The sequence below is a fragment of the Triticum dicoccoides genome, chromosome 5A, assembly GCF_002162155.2.
Source record: "Triticum dicoccoides isolate Atlit2015 ecotype Zavitan chromosome 5A, WEW_v2.0, whole genome shotgun sequence".
Classification (NCBI taxonomy): Eukaryota; Viridiplantae; Streptophyta; class Magnoliopsida; order Poales; family Poaceae; genus Triticum; species Triticum dicoccoides.
In genome coordinates this window covers 250,234,986-250,250,242 of record NC_041388.1, presented here as the reverse complement: position 1 = coordinate 250,250,242, position 15,257 = coordinate 250,234,986, and positions in this window count along the sequence as shown.

Below are 15,257 nucleotides of genomic sequence, written 5' to 3'. Positions count from 1 at the left end.
GTAAATGTTGGATCGTCTCCCAACAAGCGCTTTTCTTTATTGCCTTTTTAGCTACGCATGATAATTTCAATGATGCTCACATAAAAGATAAGAATTGAAAAATAAAGAGAGCATCATGAAGAATATGACTAGCACATTTAAGTCTAACCCACTTCCTATGCATAGGGATTTTGTGAGCAAACAACTTATGGGAACAATAATCAACTCGCATAGGAAGGCCAAACAAGCATAACTTTAAAACTCTAAGCACATAGAGAGGAAACTTGATATTATCGCAATTCCTCAAGCATATATTCCTCCCTCATAAAAAAATTCAGTAGCATCATGAATGAATTCGACAATATAACTATCACATAAAGAATTCTTTTCATGAGCTACAAGCATAAAACTTTTATTACTCTCCACATAAGCAAAATTCTTCTCATTCGGAATAGTGGGAGTATCATAAGAAACTCGAATACTATAAATTGTTTCCACATTAAAAGAGTAATGTTCAGAAAAAGGGTAATCATAATCATGACAATTTTTATAAATATAATCATCACTAATTTTTATAGCATAAGTGTCATCACAATTATCATCATAAGTAGCAACTTTGTTCTCATCATAATCAATTGAAACCTCTTCCAAGATGGTGGAATCATTACTAAATAAAGTCATGACCTCTCCAAATCCACTTTCATAATTGTCAAAATAAGATTCAACACCCTCCAAAATAGTGGGATCATTACTTCCTAAAGTAGACACTCTACCAAACCCACTTTCATCAATATAGCCATCATAAATAGGAGGCATGCTATCATCATAATAAATTTGCATATCAAAACTTGGGAGGTTAAATATATCATATTCATGAAACATAGCATCCGCAAGCTAGGGACAAACATTAATTTCAGCAAATAAATTCTCAAACATGTCATTCTCATCAAACATAGCATCCCCAAGCTTGGGCCTTTTCATATCATAATCATAATCACTCTCATCATTAATAGTATGGATAGCACCAATAGTATAGCAATCATCATCATCACAATGAGTAATAGGAGCAACATCATTTGGGAAGGATACCTTTTTACCTCTGCTTCTCCGTATTTTCACTTTATTCTTCACATTATGTGTGGGTTTAATCCTCTTTTTGGAGCTCCTTATTAATTATATTGGTAGAATAGAAGGCTCCTCTTTGTTACCTGATTCATCATAAGAAATAATAGGAGGATATTGGGAAGTCTCTTCCCTTTCATTAGTATTCTATTCATCTTCTATTTTTTTCTTGTCTTTATGTAATTGGCAATATAAGGATTTTCAATGCAATTCACCGCACAATACATATAAATTTCCTCTAGATCAAAATCAAGAACTGTCTCAAGGGTAAATTCTGGAATATACTTAGTTATACGTTTCATTTCTTCACAACCCAGAAGCAAACTAAGTTCATTATGATGTGCAAGGGAAATAAAGTAATCACAATTTTTGGACACGATTCGATCATGAAACAATTTGCGTTGGCTATTTAAATGACCATGTTCATTGCAAAGTTCACAAGGATGGCTAAGAAAATTTAAATTTTCAGCATCAACATGTAGCCTTTCCTGCAACCATTTAGTTTCTAAATACTTATGCCTCTTGCAAAATCTATCTTCCCTATTTGGTGTGTACTTGCAAACCCTATGCACTCCACAAAAATTGACATGCTTATAAGAGACATTTTCATCATGACTAGTGCAATCATCATTAGTACTATGGATATTCAAAGAGTTCGTACTAACAACATTGAAAGCATGCTCATCGTACAAAGATTTAGTGCCAAACATTCTAATGCATTCTTCTTCTAACACTTTGGCACAGTTATCGGAATCCTTATTTTCATGAAAGACATTAAAAAGATGAAGCATATGAGGTACCCTCAATTCCATTTTTTTGTAGTTTTCTTTCATAGACTAAACTAGTGATAAAACACGAAACAAAAAGATTCGATTGCAAGATCTAAAGATATACCTTCAAGCACTAACCTCCCCGGCAACGGCGCCAGAAAAGAGCTTGATCTCTACTACACAACCTTCTTCTTGTAGACGTTGTTGGGCCTCCAAGTGGAGAGGTTTGTAGGACAGTAGCAAATTTCCCTCAAGTGGATGACCTAAGGTTTATCAATCCGTGGGAGGCGTAGGATGAAGATGGTTTCTCTGAGACAACCCTGCAACCAAATAGCAAAGAGTCTCTTGTGTCCCCAACACACCCAATACAATGGTAAATTGTCAGGACCCCGACTCGATGTCACATCGATCTAGCCGGTAACACCTCATATCACTTTGCGGCCTCACGCACGGTAACCCCACGGGTGTCGCCTTACCTTTGCCCGGGACCGTTTGCGCCTTTTGGCTCACGTATATGATAGTGTCGCTAGCATCCATATGACAAGGAGCCCGGGCTGACATGACTAGTCGTAAACCCAAAGTGGCACAGACTTACAGGGACAGGCATCCATGACCCAGCTTCGAACGTGTCGGTCATCAGCAAGTGGGTCCGGGCTGTAGCACTGGGCTAGCAGGACTCCGGTAAACCGGGCTGTAGCGGGCTAACAGGACTCCGGTACTCAATGCGTGACATTTCCCCGAAGGGACAGACACAGGAACGAAGAAGGACACATGCCGGCCAGCCTAAGTGTTCCGGAGCAGTAGCAAGCTACCATGGCTCAGCGGTAACACTAGGGGACATTTCCCGGTAAGAGAGGCTACTAAAGATAAACAACTAGATAGTCAGATCCCACACATACCAAGCATTTCAATCATACACACAATATGCTCGATATGTGCAAATACAACGAAGCATCACAACATGACTCTACGACACAAGTACTTTATTTAAAGCTCAGGGAGCCATACATAACATACACAAAGGTACGGGTCCGACGACCCAGCATTCAAGTCATACAGTCATACAAACCAGCAGCGGAAGTAACTTGTCTGAGTACAGACAACTAGTAAAATAAAGGAGGCTTGGAAAGCCTAGCTATACTACATGGTCCTTCACAAGCTTAGGATCACCACCTGGGCCTTTAGCCTACTCGTTGATGTCAACGTCTACGTAGAACCCATCAGAAGGGGTTGCAACGTCTTCTGTAAAATGTAAATTATAGCAACATGAGTACAAAGGTACTCAGCAAGACTTACATCAGATCCTATATACATGCATATTTATCAAGAAGGGTTGGTGGAGTTATTGCAGCAAGCCAGCTTTGACTCTTGGCTAGGCTAACCTACGAGACTCCAACTTGAAATGGTTTTGCGTACACGAGTCCACTACTCACCACTTCAATACACTACCGAGGATCCGCCTCCGTCTTCCTACGGAAGAGCCATCCTCGGCACTCACACTTATCTTGAGGCTTTTAATAGTTTCCATTTACTTGTCTATGAACTGTATAGGCAACCAAGTAGTCCTTTACCGCGGACGCGGCTATTCGAATAGATCATGTTAACCCTGCAGGGGTGTACTTCTTCATACACGCTCTCACCACTTACCGTCGTTTACACGACATGTACTCGGCAACCTTCAAGCGGAAGCCCAACGTGGGTGTCGGCCACGACCTACCTAATCACCTAAGTCTCCAGTCCAGGTTTATCGCCTATCCAGGTTCCATCCGCAGGGAGTCCGGCCGAGGTTTCCCATACGGCCCCGAACGATGTGAACAGGGTTCCCGAGATACCTAACGGGTATTCGGTACACCGTGCCACGTACCTACCGCATCACAGCCCACCCCTACGGTCAGCGCTGTCCACGGCCTCCAGTAGGCTACAAACACCAGAAACTACTTGCAACTCCTGGAAGGAGAACTAGGGTGAATAAGAAGCCGAGAGGGTCCATTGGTTTCGGGCCCAATGCATGGTAGTAGCTGATTCTTAAATCACACATACAGATCTCAGTGCTTAAGGTCGGCTTCAATGAAACAACCCACCATGTACTCCTACATGGCCTCTCATCGATACCTTTACCAAATCGTGTTCACCACACCACTCTCATTACCGACATAATCATTTCACTCTAGCCCATCACCCAGATGAACCAGACCTGACACGACTCTAAGCATAGCAGGCATAGCAAGGTAGGAACAACACATACATATGGCTCAATCAACTCCTACACATGCTAGTGGGTTTCATCTAGTTGCTGTGGCAATGACAGGTCATGCAGAGGAAATGGGTTCAACTACCGTAACACACAGCAGTTTGAAACGCGTTGTCTTAATGCAGTAAAAGAGAGCAGGAGCGAGAACATGGGATTGTATCGATATGATCAAATGGTTGGTTGCTTGCCTGATGGTTCGATGCACTGATACGGTTCTTCGTTAGGGTAATCACGATACTCCTCGGAGACAGAACCTGTCGCAAGGGACACCGATACACAACCATCACCAAACAATGTGCAACAATATGATGCATGCATGAAACATGGCAATATGAGTGTGTTGGGCTAATGCAACTAGAACCAGAAGGGTTTGAACCAATTTGAATCAAAGATTCAAATTTCAAACTCAAACATGGCCTTTTAAAGTGCTTTTCCTTGTTTTGCATTAAACATCAAGTTAACTTGTTTAGTCATGCATGAAAATAGTACAGATGGATAGATTGGATTTTTCTGATCATTTTTCATATATAATTTGTCTGATTTGGAGTTACAGAATAAAAGTTATGAAATTTTGAAGTTTAAATTATATTCTGGAATTTCCTATATTAGAATAATTCCAGAAAATCATTATTGCGTCAGCCTGACGTCAGTGTGACGTCAGCAGGTCAACGGAACACGTCAGGGTCAAACCTGACAGTGGGTCCCGCATGTCAGGGTGATTATTTTAATTAAAGTTTAATTAAAACTAATCTTGTTTAATTAACAGGGCTGGGGCCCACCTGTCATTGACTCAGGGGAGTCAACCAGGGCCCACCTGTGGTCAAAGTCAATGCCAGCGGCGCCGGCGTTTAGCCACCGGCGAGCCCGACGCGGCGGCGGGAGTGGTTTTGGCCATTTCGGCCACCAAATGGGTCGCGGAGACCACCGGAGTGGAGCTGAGGACAAGCCGCAGCTCTTGGTGGAGTCCGTTGGGGTCGGGGTGGCCGGAGTTGGCGCCGGCGACGACCTTGGCGGCCACCGGGGTTCGGCCGAAGATGAACTTGGTGCTAGAGGGGTCGGTGAGGCTCGGGGAGTGGCTAGCTAGGTGCTGTGGGACTCGGTGAGTAAGATGGACACCAGCTTGTGGCCGGAGGGTGGCCGGAAGCACGTCGGCGACGAGATCCGCGGCGGTGCGGGCGTGTGATCCTCGTACGGTGGCTACACGGCTCGAGAATGAGAGAGGGAGGGTCGGAGGAGTAGCTAGGCTCACAGCGCTCCCGTAGAGGCCACCGGCGGGGTCGGGGACGAGCTGAGGCGGCGACGGCGTTGAAGGGGATCTCCGGCGACGGGGAGCTCGGGCGAGGTCGGTGCGGTGGTCTCGGGCCGCACGAGCACACGAGGCTCGGCTAGCTCGATGAAGTGGACGGCGGCGGAGCTCCTGGACACGGTGGCATGACGTGGGTTGGACGGAGGGCGTGGCTACGACGAGGGGGTGGCGGCGATGGCGTCGGCCATGGCTGGGGCGTGCGATGGGGAGGAGCTGGAGAGGAGAGGAGGTGTCTGGGGGGTTCGGGGGAGAGAGGGAGGCCGATTCACGGCGTTAGCCGGGCGAGGGAGGCGGCGAGCAGGTGCGTGGCACCCATGCGGTGCTCGCCGTCGAGCACCTGCCTGCCTGCCTGGCCGGCAAGCAGCTCGCTGGCGCGGTGCTGGGCTGGGCCGGCAGGTGGGCCGGGTGCTGGGCGCCAGGTAAGCCTTTTCTATTTTCCTTCTGTTTTCTGTTTTTTAATACTTCTGCAACTTTGTTGAATTTAATAAAATACTTAGGCAACTCCAAAAATCACCAAACTACTCCTGGTCCATAGTTGGATTATTTCCAACATGAAACATTTTAGTTTGGAGTTATTTGAGCATTTAAATATTTCATATAATTTTAAATGCCCAAATTCAAATACTTATGATTTAATTCAAAAACCCTAAGCTGGCCTAGAAAAATGTGCACCACTTTTGGCAGAGGTTCTGAACCAAGACAAAAATGATGGGCATTTTAGAAGGGCATTTCAGGTTCATTGAAAAATTATTTTAGTAACCCTAGTTGGTTTCAGAGGGAACTGGGGGTTCTGTCATCCCCATTTCAGGTTTCTGATGAAAGAGTAAACATGATGCAGCACTCTAATGCATGGCTAACTAGGATGTGACAACTCACCCCCACTCAAAAGAATCTCGTCCCGAGATTTGGGTTCCTCCGGGAAGAAGGCGGGATACTCGAGTCGAAGACGATCCTCCCTTTCCCAAGTTGCTTCATCCTCAGAATGGTGCGACCACTGTACTTTGAGAAACTTGATATTATGACGTCGAGTGGTACGCTCAGCCTGATCGAGGATACGAATGGGGTACTCTCGATATGTAAGATTATCTTGGAGATCAAGCGTTTCGTGGTCAACTCCACGGATAGGATCCGAGAAGCAACGCCTGAGTTGAGAAACGTGGAAGACATCGTGGACTCTGGAGAGGTGCGGAGGTAGTTCCAACTGGTAGGCAACCTCTCCTCGTTTGGCGAGAATGCGAAAAGGTCCAATGTAACGAGGAGCCAATTTGCCTTTGATACCGAAACGATGGGTTCCCTTCAGAGGGGTAACCCGAAGGTAAGCCTTCTCGTCAACCTCGAAAGTCATAGCCTTATGTTTTCGGTCATATTGACTCTTCTGACGGGATTGGGCGGTTTTCAATTTTTCACGAACGATGCGAACTTGCTCTTCTGCTTCCTGAATCATATCCGGGCCAAAGAATTGTCTTTCCCCGGTCTCTGACCAGTTAAGGGGTGTTCGACACCGTCGTCCATAGAGAACTTCAAAAGGGGCTTTACCCAAGCTAGACTGATAGCTGTTGTTGTAAGCGAATTCGGCAAATGGAAGGCACTTCTCCCAATCCATTCCGAATGAGATAACAGAGGCTCAAAGCATGTCTTCTAGAATCTGGTTGACGCGTTCCACTTGACCACTCGACTGAGGGTGGAAAGAGGTGCTAAAGGAGAGACGGGTTCCCATAGCATTTTGGAAACTTTCCCAAAATCGAGAGGTGAAAATACTTCCTCGATCCGAGTTAATTTCCAAAGGGACACCATGGAGAGACACTATCCGGGAGATGTCTAAGTCTGCCAGCTGACTAGCGGTTATACTCTCACGAACAGGTAGGAAATGGGCTACTTTGGAAAGACGATCGACAACAACGAAAATAGCATTATTCCCTCTCTTGGTCCTGGGAAAACCGGTAATGAAATCCATACCAATTTTATCCCATTTCCATTCAGGAATAGCTAAAGGTTGAAGGGTGCCAGCAGGCCGTTGATGCTCTGCTTTTACACGACGACAAACGTCGCAATTAGCAATATACTGAGCAATTTCTCTCTTCATCCTAGTCCACCAGAACCTCTGGCGTAGGTCCTGATACATCTTAGTACTACCGGGATGAATGGTGAGAGGAGATTCATGAGCTTCCTTAAGGATCAATCGCCTCAGGTTTCGCACTTTGGGAACCACTAGTCGATTCCTGAAGTATACGACCCCTTGATCATTAATGGAGAAACAATTCGCAATTCCTTTCTTGATGTTTCTCTTGATGCGGGAGATTCCCGGATCTACCTTCTATGCTTTGATAATCTGATCCGTAAGGGTAGGTTTTGCCACCAAGGTGGAAAGAAAACCTTGAGGAACAATGTGAAGGTTAAGCTTCCGAAATTCCTCATGGAGAAGCGGTTGACTGTGTTGTAACATCAGGTTGTTACAATAGGATTTACGACTTAGCGCATCAGCCATGACGTTGGCTTTCCCTGGGGTGTAGGTTATTCCTAAGTCGAAGTCTGTGATCAACTCCACCCAACGTCTTTGTCTGAGATTCAAATCCGGTTGGGTGAAAATGTACTTCAGACTTTGGTGATCAGTGAATATTTCGCAACGGTTACCGAGGAGGTAATGTCGCCAGGTCTTGAGTGCATAGACTACGGCTGCAAGCTCTAGATCATGGGTAGGATAATTCTCCTCATGTGGGTGCAATTGCCGTGAAGCGTAGGCAATTACGTGTCGATCTTGCATGAGAATGCAACCTAGTCCTTGTCGCGAGGCGTCGCAGTAGATAACAAAGTCCTTGGAGAAGTCTGGCGGTACCAGTACGGGAGCAGAAGTCAGGCGTCTTTTCAGTTCCTGAAAGCTGTGCTCACATTGTGGAGTCCATTCGAATTTCTTATCTTTCTTGAGGAGTTAGGTTAGAGGTTTAGCAACTTTGGAGAAGTTCTCGACAAAGCGACGACAATTGCTCGCTAAGCCCAGAAAACTCCGAACTTGCTTGACCGATTCAGGTGGAGTCCAATTAAGGACAGCTTGAACTCGCTCAGGGTTAACAGCAATACCTTTACCGGATATTACATGACCCAGATAGGTCACTTCTGACAACCTAAATTCACATTTGGAAAACTTGGCATAAAGGCGATGCTCTTGAAGTTTCTGCAACACTAGCCTTAGATGTTCGGCATGTTCTTCCTCGTTCTTAGAGTAGATGAGTATATCATCGAGATAAACTACGACGAATTTATCCAGATACTCCATGAAGATTGAGTTCATTAACCGAGAAAAGGTGGCTGGAGCGTTGGTTAATCCGAAGGACATGACGGTGTACTCGTATTGCCCATAACGAGTAACAAAAGCCGTTTTAGGGATGTCCCCGTTTCTGATTTTGATTTGATGGTAGCCCAACCTCAAATCCATCTTGGAGAAGACTGAGGATCCAGTGAGCTGATCATACAGGTCGTTGATCCTGGGGAGCGGATATTTGTTCTTGATTGTGACCAAATTGACAGGTCGGTAATCTACAACCATCCGGTCCGTACCATCCTTCTTCTTGACGAATAGGACGGGGCAAGCCCACGGAGATGAGCTAGGTCGGATGAAACCCTTTTTCAAGGACTCATCGAGTTGTTTCTTAAGCTCGGCTAGTTCTAGTGGTGCCATCTTATAGGGTCTTCTAGCAATCGGAACGGTTCCTGGAATGAGGTCTATTACGAACTCAACATCCCTGTCAGGTGGAACACCTGGCAATTCCTCTGGGAAGACATCCGGGAAGTCACGGACTACCGGAACGTCCTCAAGGTCTGGCAAAGGGCTGGAGTTAAGAGAATATAACTGTCGCTTGGCTATTCGGGTCAAGACATTGACTATCTTCCCCGAAGGATGGGTGAGTTGAACAGTCCTAGAGAAGCAATCAATTTTGGCTTGATGAGCTGACATCCAGTCCATACCCAAAATGATATTAATATCTGAAGATTTAAGGGCTATCAAAGATGCGAGGAAAACTAGTCTGTCGACTTGGATTTCATTTCCATGGCTTACTCTAGAAGTTTGCCATTTGGATCCCGGAGTTTGAATTACCATAGAGATTGGCATGTCACAGAATGCGATGTTATGCAAACGAGCATAATTTTCGGATATAAAAGAATGAGAGGCTCCTGTATCGAAAAGAACAGATGCCGGGTGGCAATTAACAAGAAGCGTACCAAGAACGACGTTGGGATCCTCTTGAGCTTCCTCGGCTGAGATACAGTTGACATGGCCACGTGTAGCGGTGGCCGGCTTGGCGTGGAACACTTTTCCTGTCGGCTTGCCATGGCCAACAGCTTTAGCAGATTGGTTGGGGTTGGTCTGGGGACACTCACGCATATAGTGGCCAGATTCCCCACACTTGAAACAAGTCACGGAACTGGTACGTGGAGGAACATTGTTGGTTGGACCCCCATAGGGCTTGGCTGGAGCAGACTGTGGAACATGGCGAGGCGCCTGGAAAGATGGCCTCGGTGTGAACCTGGGGGGCAGGGCGGTGTTGGGCACCCACACGCGGCGCTTCTGAGGACCAGCACCGGATGAGGACCCCATGTCACGGCCATGCTTGCGTGTTGCGTCATAATCAATCTGACCAGTTTCAGCACTGATGGCTTTGTTAACAAGTTTCTGAAAAGATGTGCACTCATGCAGACGGAGGTCGCGGCGAAGCTCAAGACTAAGTCCCTTACGGAACCTTGCTTGCTTCTTGGCATCAGTAGAAACTTCCTCAGTTGCATATCGTGCGAGGTTACCAAACTCCCTGCTGTAAGCATCCACAGAGAGTCGGCCTTGGGTGAAATTGCAGAATTCCTCACGTTTACGGTCCATGAGACCCTCCGGAATGTGATGTTCACGGAAAGCCTCACTGAATTCAGCCCAAGTAGTGACATGGCCCGCTGGGCGCATAGCTCCATAATTCTCCCACCATAGACTGGCGGGGCCTTCAAGATGATATGCAGCAAAGGTGACCTTGTCAGCCTCAGCTACTAGCGCGGATCGCAGCTTGTGAGAGATACTGCGAAGCCAGTCATCAGCGTCGAGAGGCTCGACGGAGTGGTGGAACGTGGGTGGATGTAATTTGATAAAATCACTGAGTGACACCACGTTAGTCCTCTGATGGTGTGCTGTGTTCTGTTCAATACGCTCCAACAAACGGTTGGTCTCCCGCTTGTTTCTCTCAGCTTCCATCATAACCTCGGCTAGGGAAGGAGGATGAGGCAGATTTGCATCCCTGACTTCACTGCCTTCGGCCTGCTCTTGAGGAGCAGGGTTAGTGCGCGTGTTGACCATCCTAGGTAAACAAGACAATGATTTAGTCAGGATGATAAAATTCCGACATAGAATACAAAATGTAAGGAATAACTCGAAATGCAAGATGATCATCCGTATGACATGGTAGATACAGAAACTGCTTCTTTATTCCATCGTCATACACACCATACAGGGTTTAGTACAAGACCAAACAAAGTACTATTACGGTGAAAAGAGGATTACATCTCATCGGAGGCATCCCAAGCTCCTATACATTATTTTTCTACACCTCCGAAAAGAGTACAAACTAGGTCATATCCCACGAGTCACGCGGGACGATAGACGACACAGATAGTGCGAACTAGTGATACTACCACTAACTCAGACCGATCCGTAGTAGTCCTCGTAGAAGTCACCTCCATAGCCTGGAAGCTCAACATGATCATCCGGAAACAGACGATCTCGCGGAGCTTGTGGACCATAGGGACTAGGATGAGGTCTTGGACCAACAGATGGTGGCCTGCGGGGACCGCGAGGTGGGGTGATGCCTCCTACATCACGCCAAGCCATCACGTCTGGCAGAGCAGATCTCACAGGATAGAGATCGCGCATATCCGAATATCCAGCTTGCACCGCCGGTGCGAACCGAGTCAATGTGGCCCAGTGGTCAGCACAGGTATTGAAGAGCTCTAACCTCAAGGCCCGATTTTCACGGTCCTTATCCTCGAGCATCTCAGTAGTGGTGCGAGTCCGTGAATCCTCCTGAGTGGGGTCAGCATAGATAGCCTGAAGATACCCTTGTGCTCCCGGAAGTGATCCTGGCATATACCGGAAATCAGAGTCCCGAAATAGACCAGATCTGACTCGCATGATGGTCATCATAGAGTAGGCGGCGTCCTGCACAGCCATCTCAATAGTAACCCCGAGTCCATAGGAGCAGTGAAGGGGCTCAGTGGACCCACGATAAGATGGAAATATCCTGACAGTGCAGAGATACTGGCTTTGATTAAAGTCTCGGAATTGCTCTTCGACCGTGTACTCAGGATACCAGCGGTATCCAGCCTCAGTCATTACCCTGACCAACATGGCAGTATGGCCGGGTACATCTAGGCATCGGGTCAGGCGAACCACTTGATTGAGGTCGCGAGTGGCCATCTGAAAGCACAATCATAATGCAAAGGCATTAGAATTTCTAGCAAAATTTCGGCAGCATAACAGCTGTAAATGCTCAAGAAGGACTTTGAGACATTTGACAAGGGATTTCATACACACTCAACATCATCATATCAAAGTTCTGAAACCATCCTAACAACATAACGTGGTAGAAGAACTGAACTAGGCTTGTATCCATCAAACCTGTAAGTTACTACCGATTAGTAACACGTGAACCTGATAGAGAGAATAGATCCTAATTCCTTAACCCCCGGTGGAAGAATAGACTGACTCAGATCAGAATGTCATCAGATAGAGGAGTAAAAAGAGCCCTACGTTCCAACCCACAAACAATTCCCCTACATATAACTAAAGAATTTCTAGACTCAACATCGACCAGTTTGGCTTGGAGAACCTACAGGCAGTCCGGCTCTGATGCCAATGCTGTCAGGACCCCGACTCGATGTCACATCGATCTAGCCGGTAACACCTCATATCACTTTGCGGCCTCACGCACGGTAACCCCACGGGTGTCGCCTTACCTTTGCCCGAGACCGTTTGCGCCTTTTGGCTCACGTATATGATAGTGTCGCTAGCATCCATATGACAAGGAGCCCGGGCTGACATGACTAGTCGTAAACCCGAAGTGGCACAGACTTACAGGGACAGGCATCCATGACCCAGCTTCGAACGTGTCGGTCATCAGCAAGTGGGTCCGGGCTGTAGCACTGGGCTAGCAGGACTTCGGTAAACCGGGCTGTAGCGGGCTAACAGGACCCCGGTACTCAATGCGTGACATTTCCCCGAAGGGACAGACACAGGAACGAAGAAGGACACATGCCGGCCAGCCTAAGTGTTCCAGAGCAGTAGCAAGCTACCATGGCTCAGCGGTAACACTAGGGGACATTTCCTGGTAAGAGAGGCTACTAAAGATAAACAACTAGATAGTTAGATCCCACACATACCAAGCATTTCAATCATACACACAATATGCTCGATATGTGCAAATACAACGAAGCATCACAACATGACTCTATGACACAAGTACTTTATTTAAAGCTCAGGGAGCCATACATAACATACACAAAGGTACGGGTCCCACGACCCAGCATTCAAGTCATACAGTCATACAAACCAGCAGCGGAAGTAACTTGTCTGAGTACAGACAACTAGTAAAATAAAGGAGGCTTGGAAAGCCTAGCTATACTACATGGTCCTTCACAAGCTTAGGATCACCACCTGGGCCTTTAGCCTACTCGTTGATGTCAACGTCTACGTAGAACCCATCAGAAGGGGTTGCAACGTCTTCTGTAAAATGTAAATTATAGCAACATGAGTACAAAGGTACTCAGCAAGACTTACATCAGATCCTATATACATGCATATTTATCAAGAAGGGTTGGTGGAGTTATTGCAGCAAGCCAGCTTTGACTCTTGGCTAGGCTAACCTACGAGACTCCAACTTGAAATGGTTTTGCGTACACGAGTCCACTACTCACCACTTCAATACACTACCGAGGATCCGCCTCCGTATTCCTACGGAAGAGCCATCCTCGGCACTCACACTTATCTTGAGGCTTTTAATAGTTTCCATTTACTTGTCTATGAACTGTATAGGCAACCAAGTAGTCCTTTACCGCGGACGCGGCTATTCGAATAGATCATGTTAACCCTGCAGGGGTGTACTTCTTCATACACGCTCTCACCACTTACCGTCGTTTACACGACATGTACTCGGCAACCTTCAAGTGGAAGCCCAACGTGGGTGTCGGCCACGACCTACCTAATCACCTAAGTCTCCAGTCCAGGTTTATCGCCTATCCAGGTTCCATCCGCAGGGAGTCCGGCCGAGGTTTCCCATACGGCCCCGAACGATGTGAATAGGGTTCCCGAGATACCTAACGGGTATTCGGTACACCGTGCCACGTACCTACCGCATCACAGCCCACCCCTACGGTCAGCGCTGTCCACGGCCTCCAGTAGGCTACAAATACCAGAAACTACTTGCAACTCCTGGAAGGAGAACTAGGGTGAATAAGAAGCCGAGAGGGTCCATTGGTTTCGGGCCCAATGCATGGTAGTAGCTGATTCTTAAATCACACATACAGATCTCAGTGCTTAAGGTCGGCTTCAATGAAACAACCCACCATGTACTCCTACATGGCCTCTCATCGATACCTTTACCAAATCGTGTTCACCACACCACTCTCATTACCGACATAATCATTTCACTCTAGCCCATCACCCAGATGAACCAGACCTGACACGACTCTAAGCATAGCAGGCATAGCAAGGTAGGAACAACACATACATATGGCTCAATCAACTCCTACACATGCTAGTGGGTTTCATCTAGTTGCTGTGGCAATGACAGGTCATGCAGAGGAAATGGGTTCAACTACCGTAACACACAGCAGTTTGAAACGCGTTGTCTTAATGCAGTAAAAGAGAGCAGGAGCGAGAACATGGGATTGTATCGATATGATCAAATGGTTGGTTGCTTGCCTGATGGTTCGATGCACTGATACGGTTCTTCGTTAGGGTAATCACGATACTCCTCGGAGACAGAACCTGTCGCAAGGGACACCGATACACAACCATCACCAAACAATGTGCAACAATATGATGCATGCATGAAACATGGCAATATGAGTGTGTTGGGCTAATGCAACTAGAACCAGAAGGGTTTGAACCAATTTGAATCAAAGATTCAAATTTCAAACTCAAACATGGCCTTTTAAAGTGCTTTTCCTTGTTTTGCATTAAACATCAAGTTAACTTGTTTAGTCATGCATGAAAATAGTACAGATGGATAGATTGGATTTTTCTGATCACTTTTCATATATAATTTGTCTGATTTGGAGTTACAGAATAAAAGTTATGAATTTTTGAAGTTTAAATTATATTCTGGAATTTCCTATATTAGAATAATTCCAGAAAATCATTATTGCGTCAGCCTGACGTCAGTGTGACGTCAGCAGGTCAACGGAACACGTTAGGGTCAAACCTGACAGTGGGTCCCGCATGTCAGGGTGATTATTTTAATTAAAGTTTAATTAAAACTAATCCTGTTTAATTAACAGGGCTGGGCCCCACCTGTCATTGACTCAGGGGAGTCAACCAGGGCCCACCCGTGGTCAAAGTCAATGCCAGCGGCGCCGGCGTTTAGCCGCCGGCGAGCCCGACGCGGCGGCGGGAGTGGTTTTGGCCATTTCGGCCACCAAATGGGTCGCGGAGACCACCGGAGTGGAGCTGAGGACAAGCCGCAGCTCTTGGTGGAGTCCGTTGGGGTCGGGGTGGCCGGAGTTGGCGCCGGCGACGACCTTGGCGGCCACCGGGGTTCGGCCGAAGATGAACTTGGTGCTAGAGGGGTCGGTGAGGCTCGGG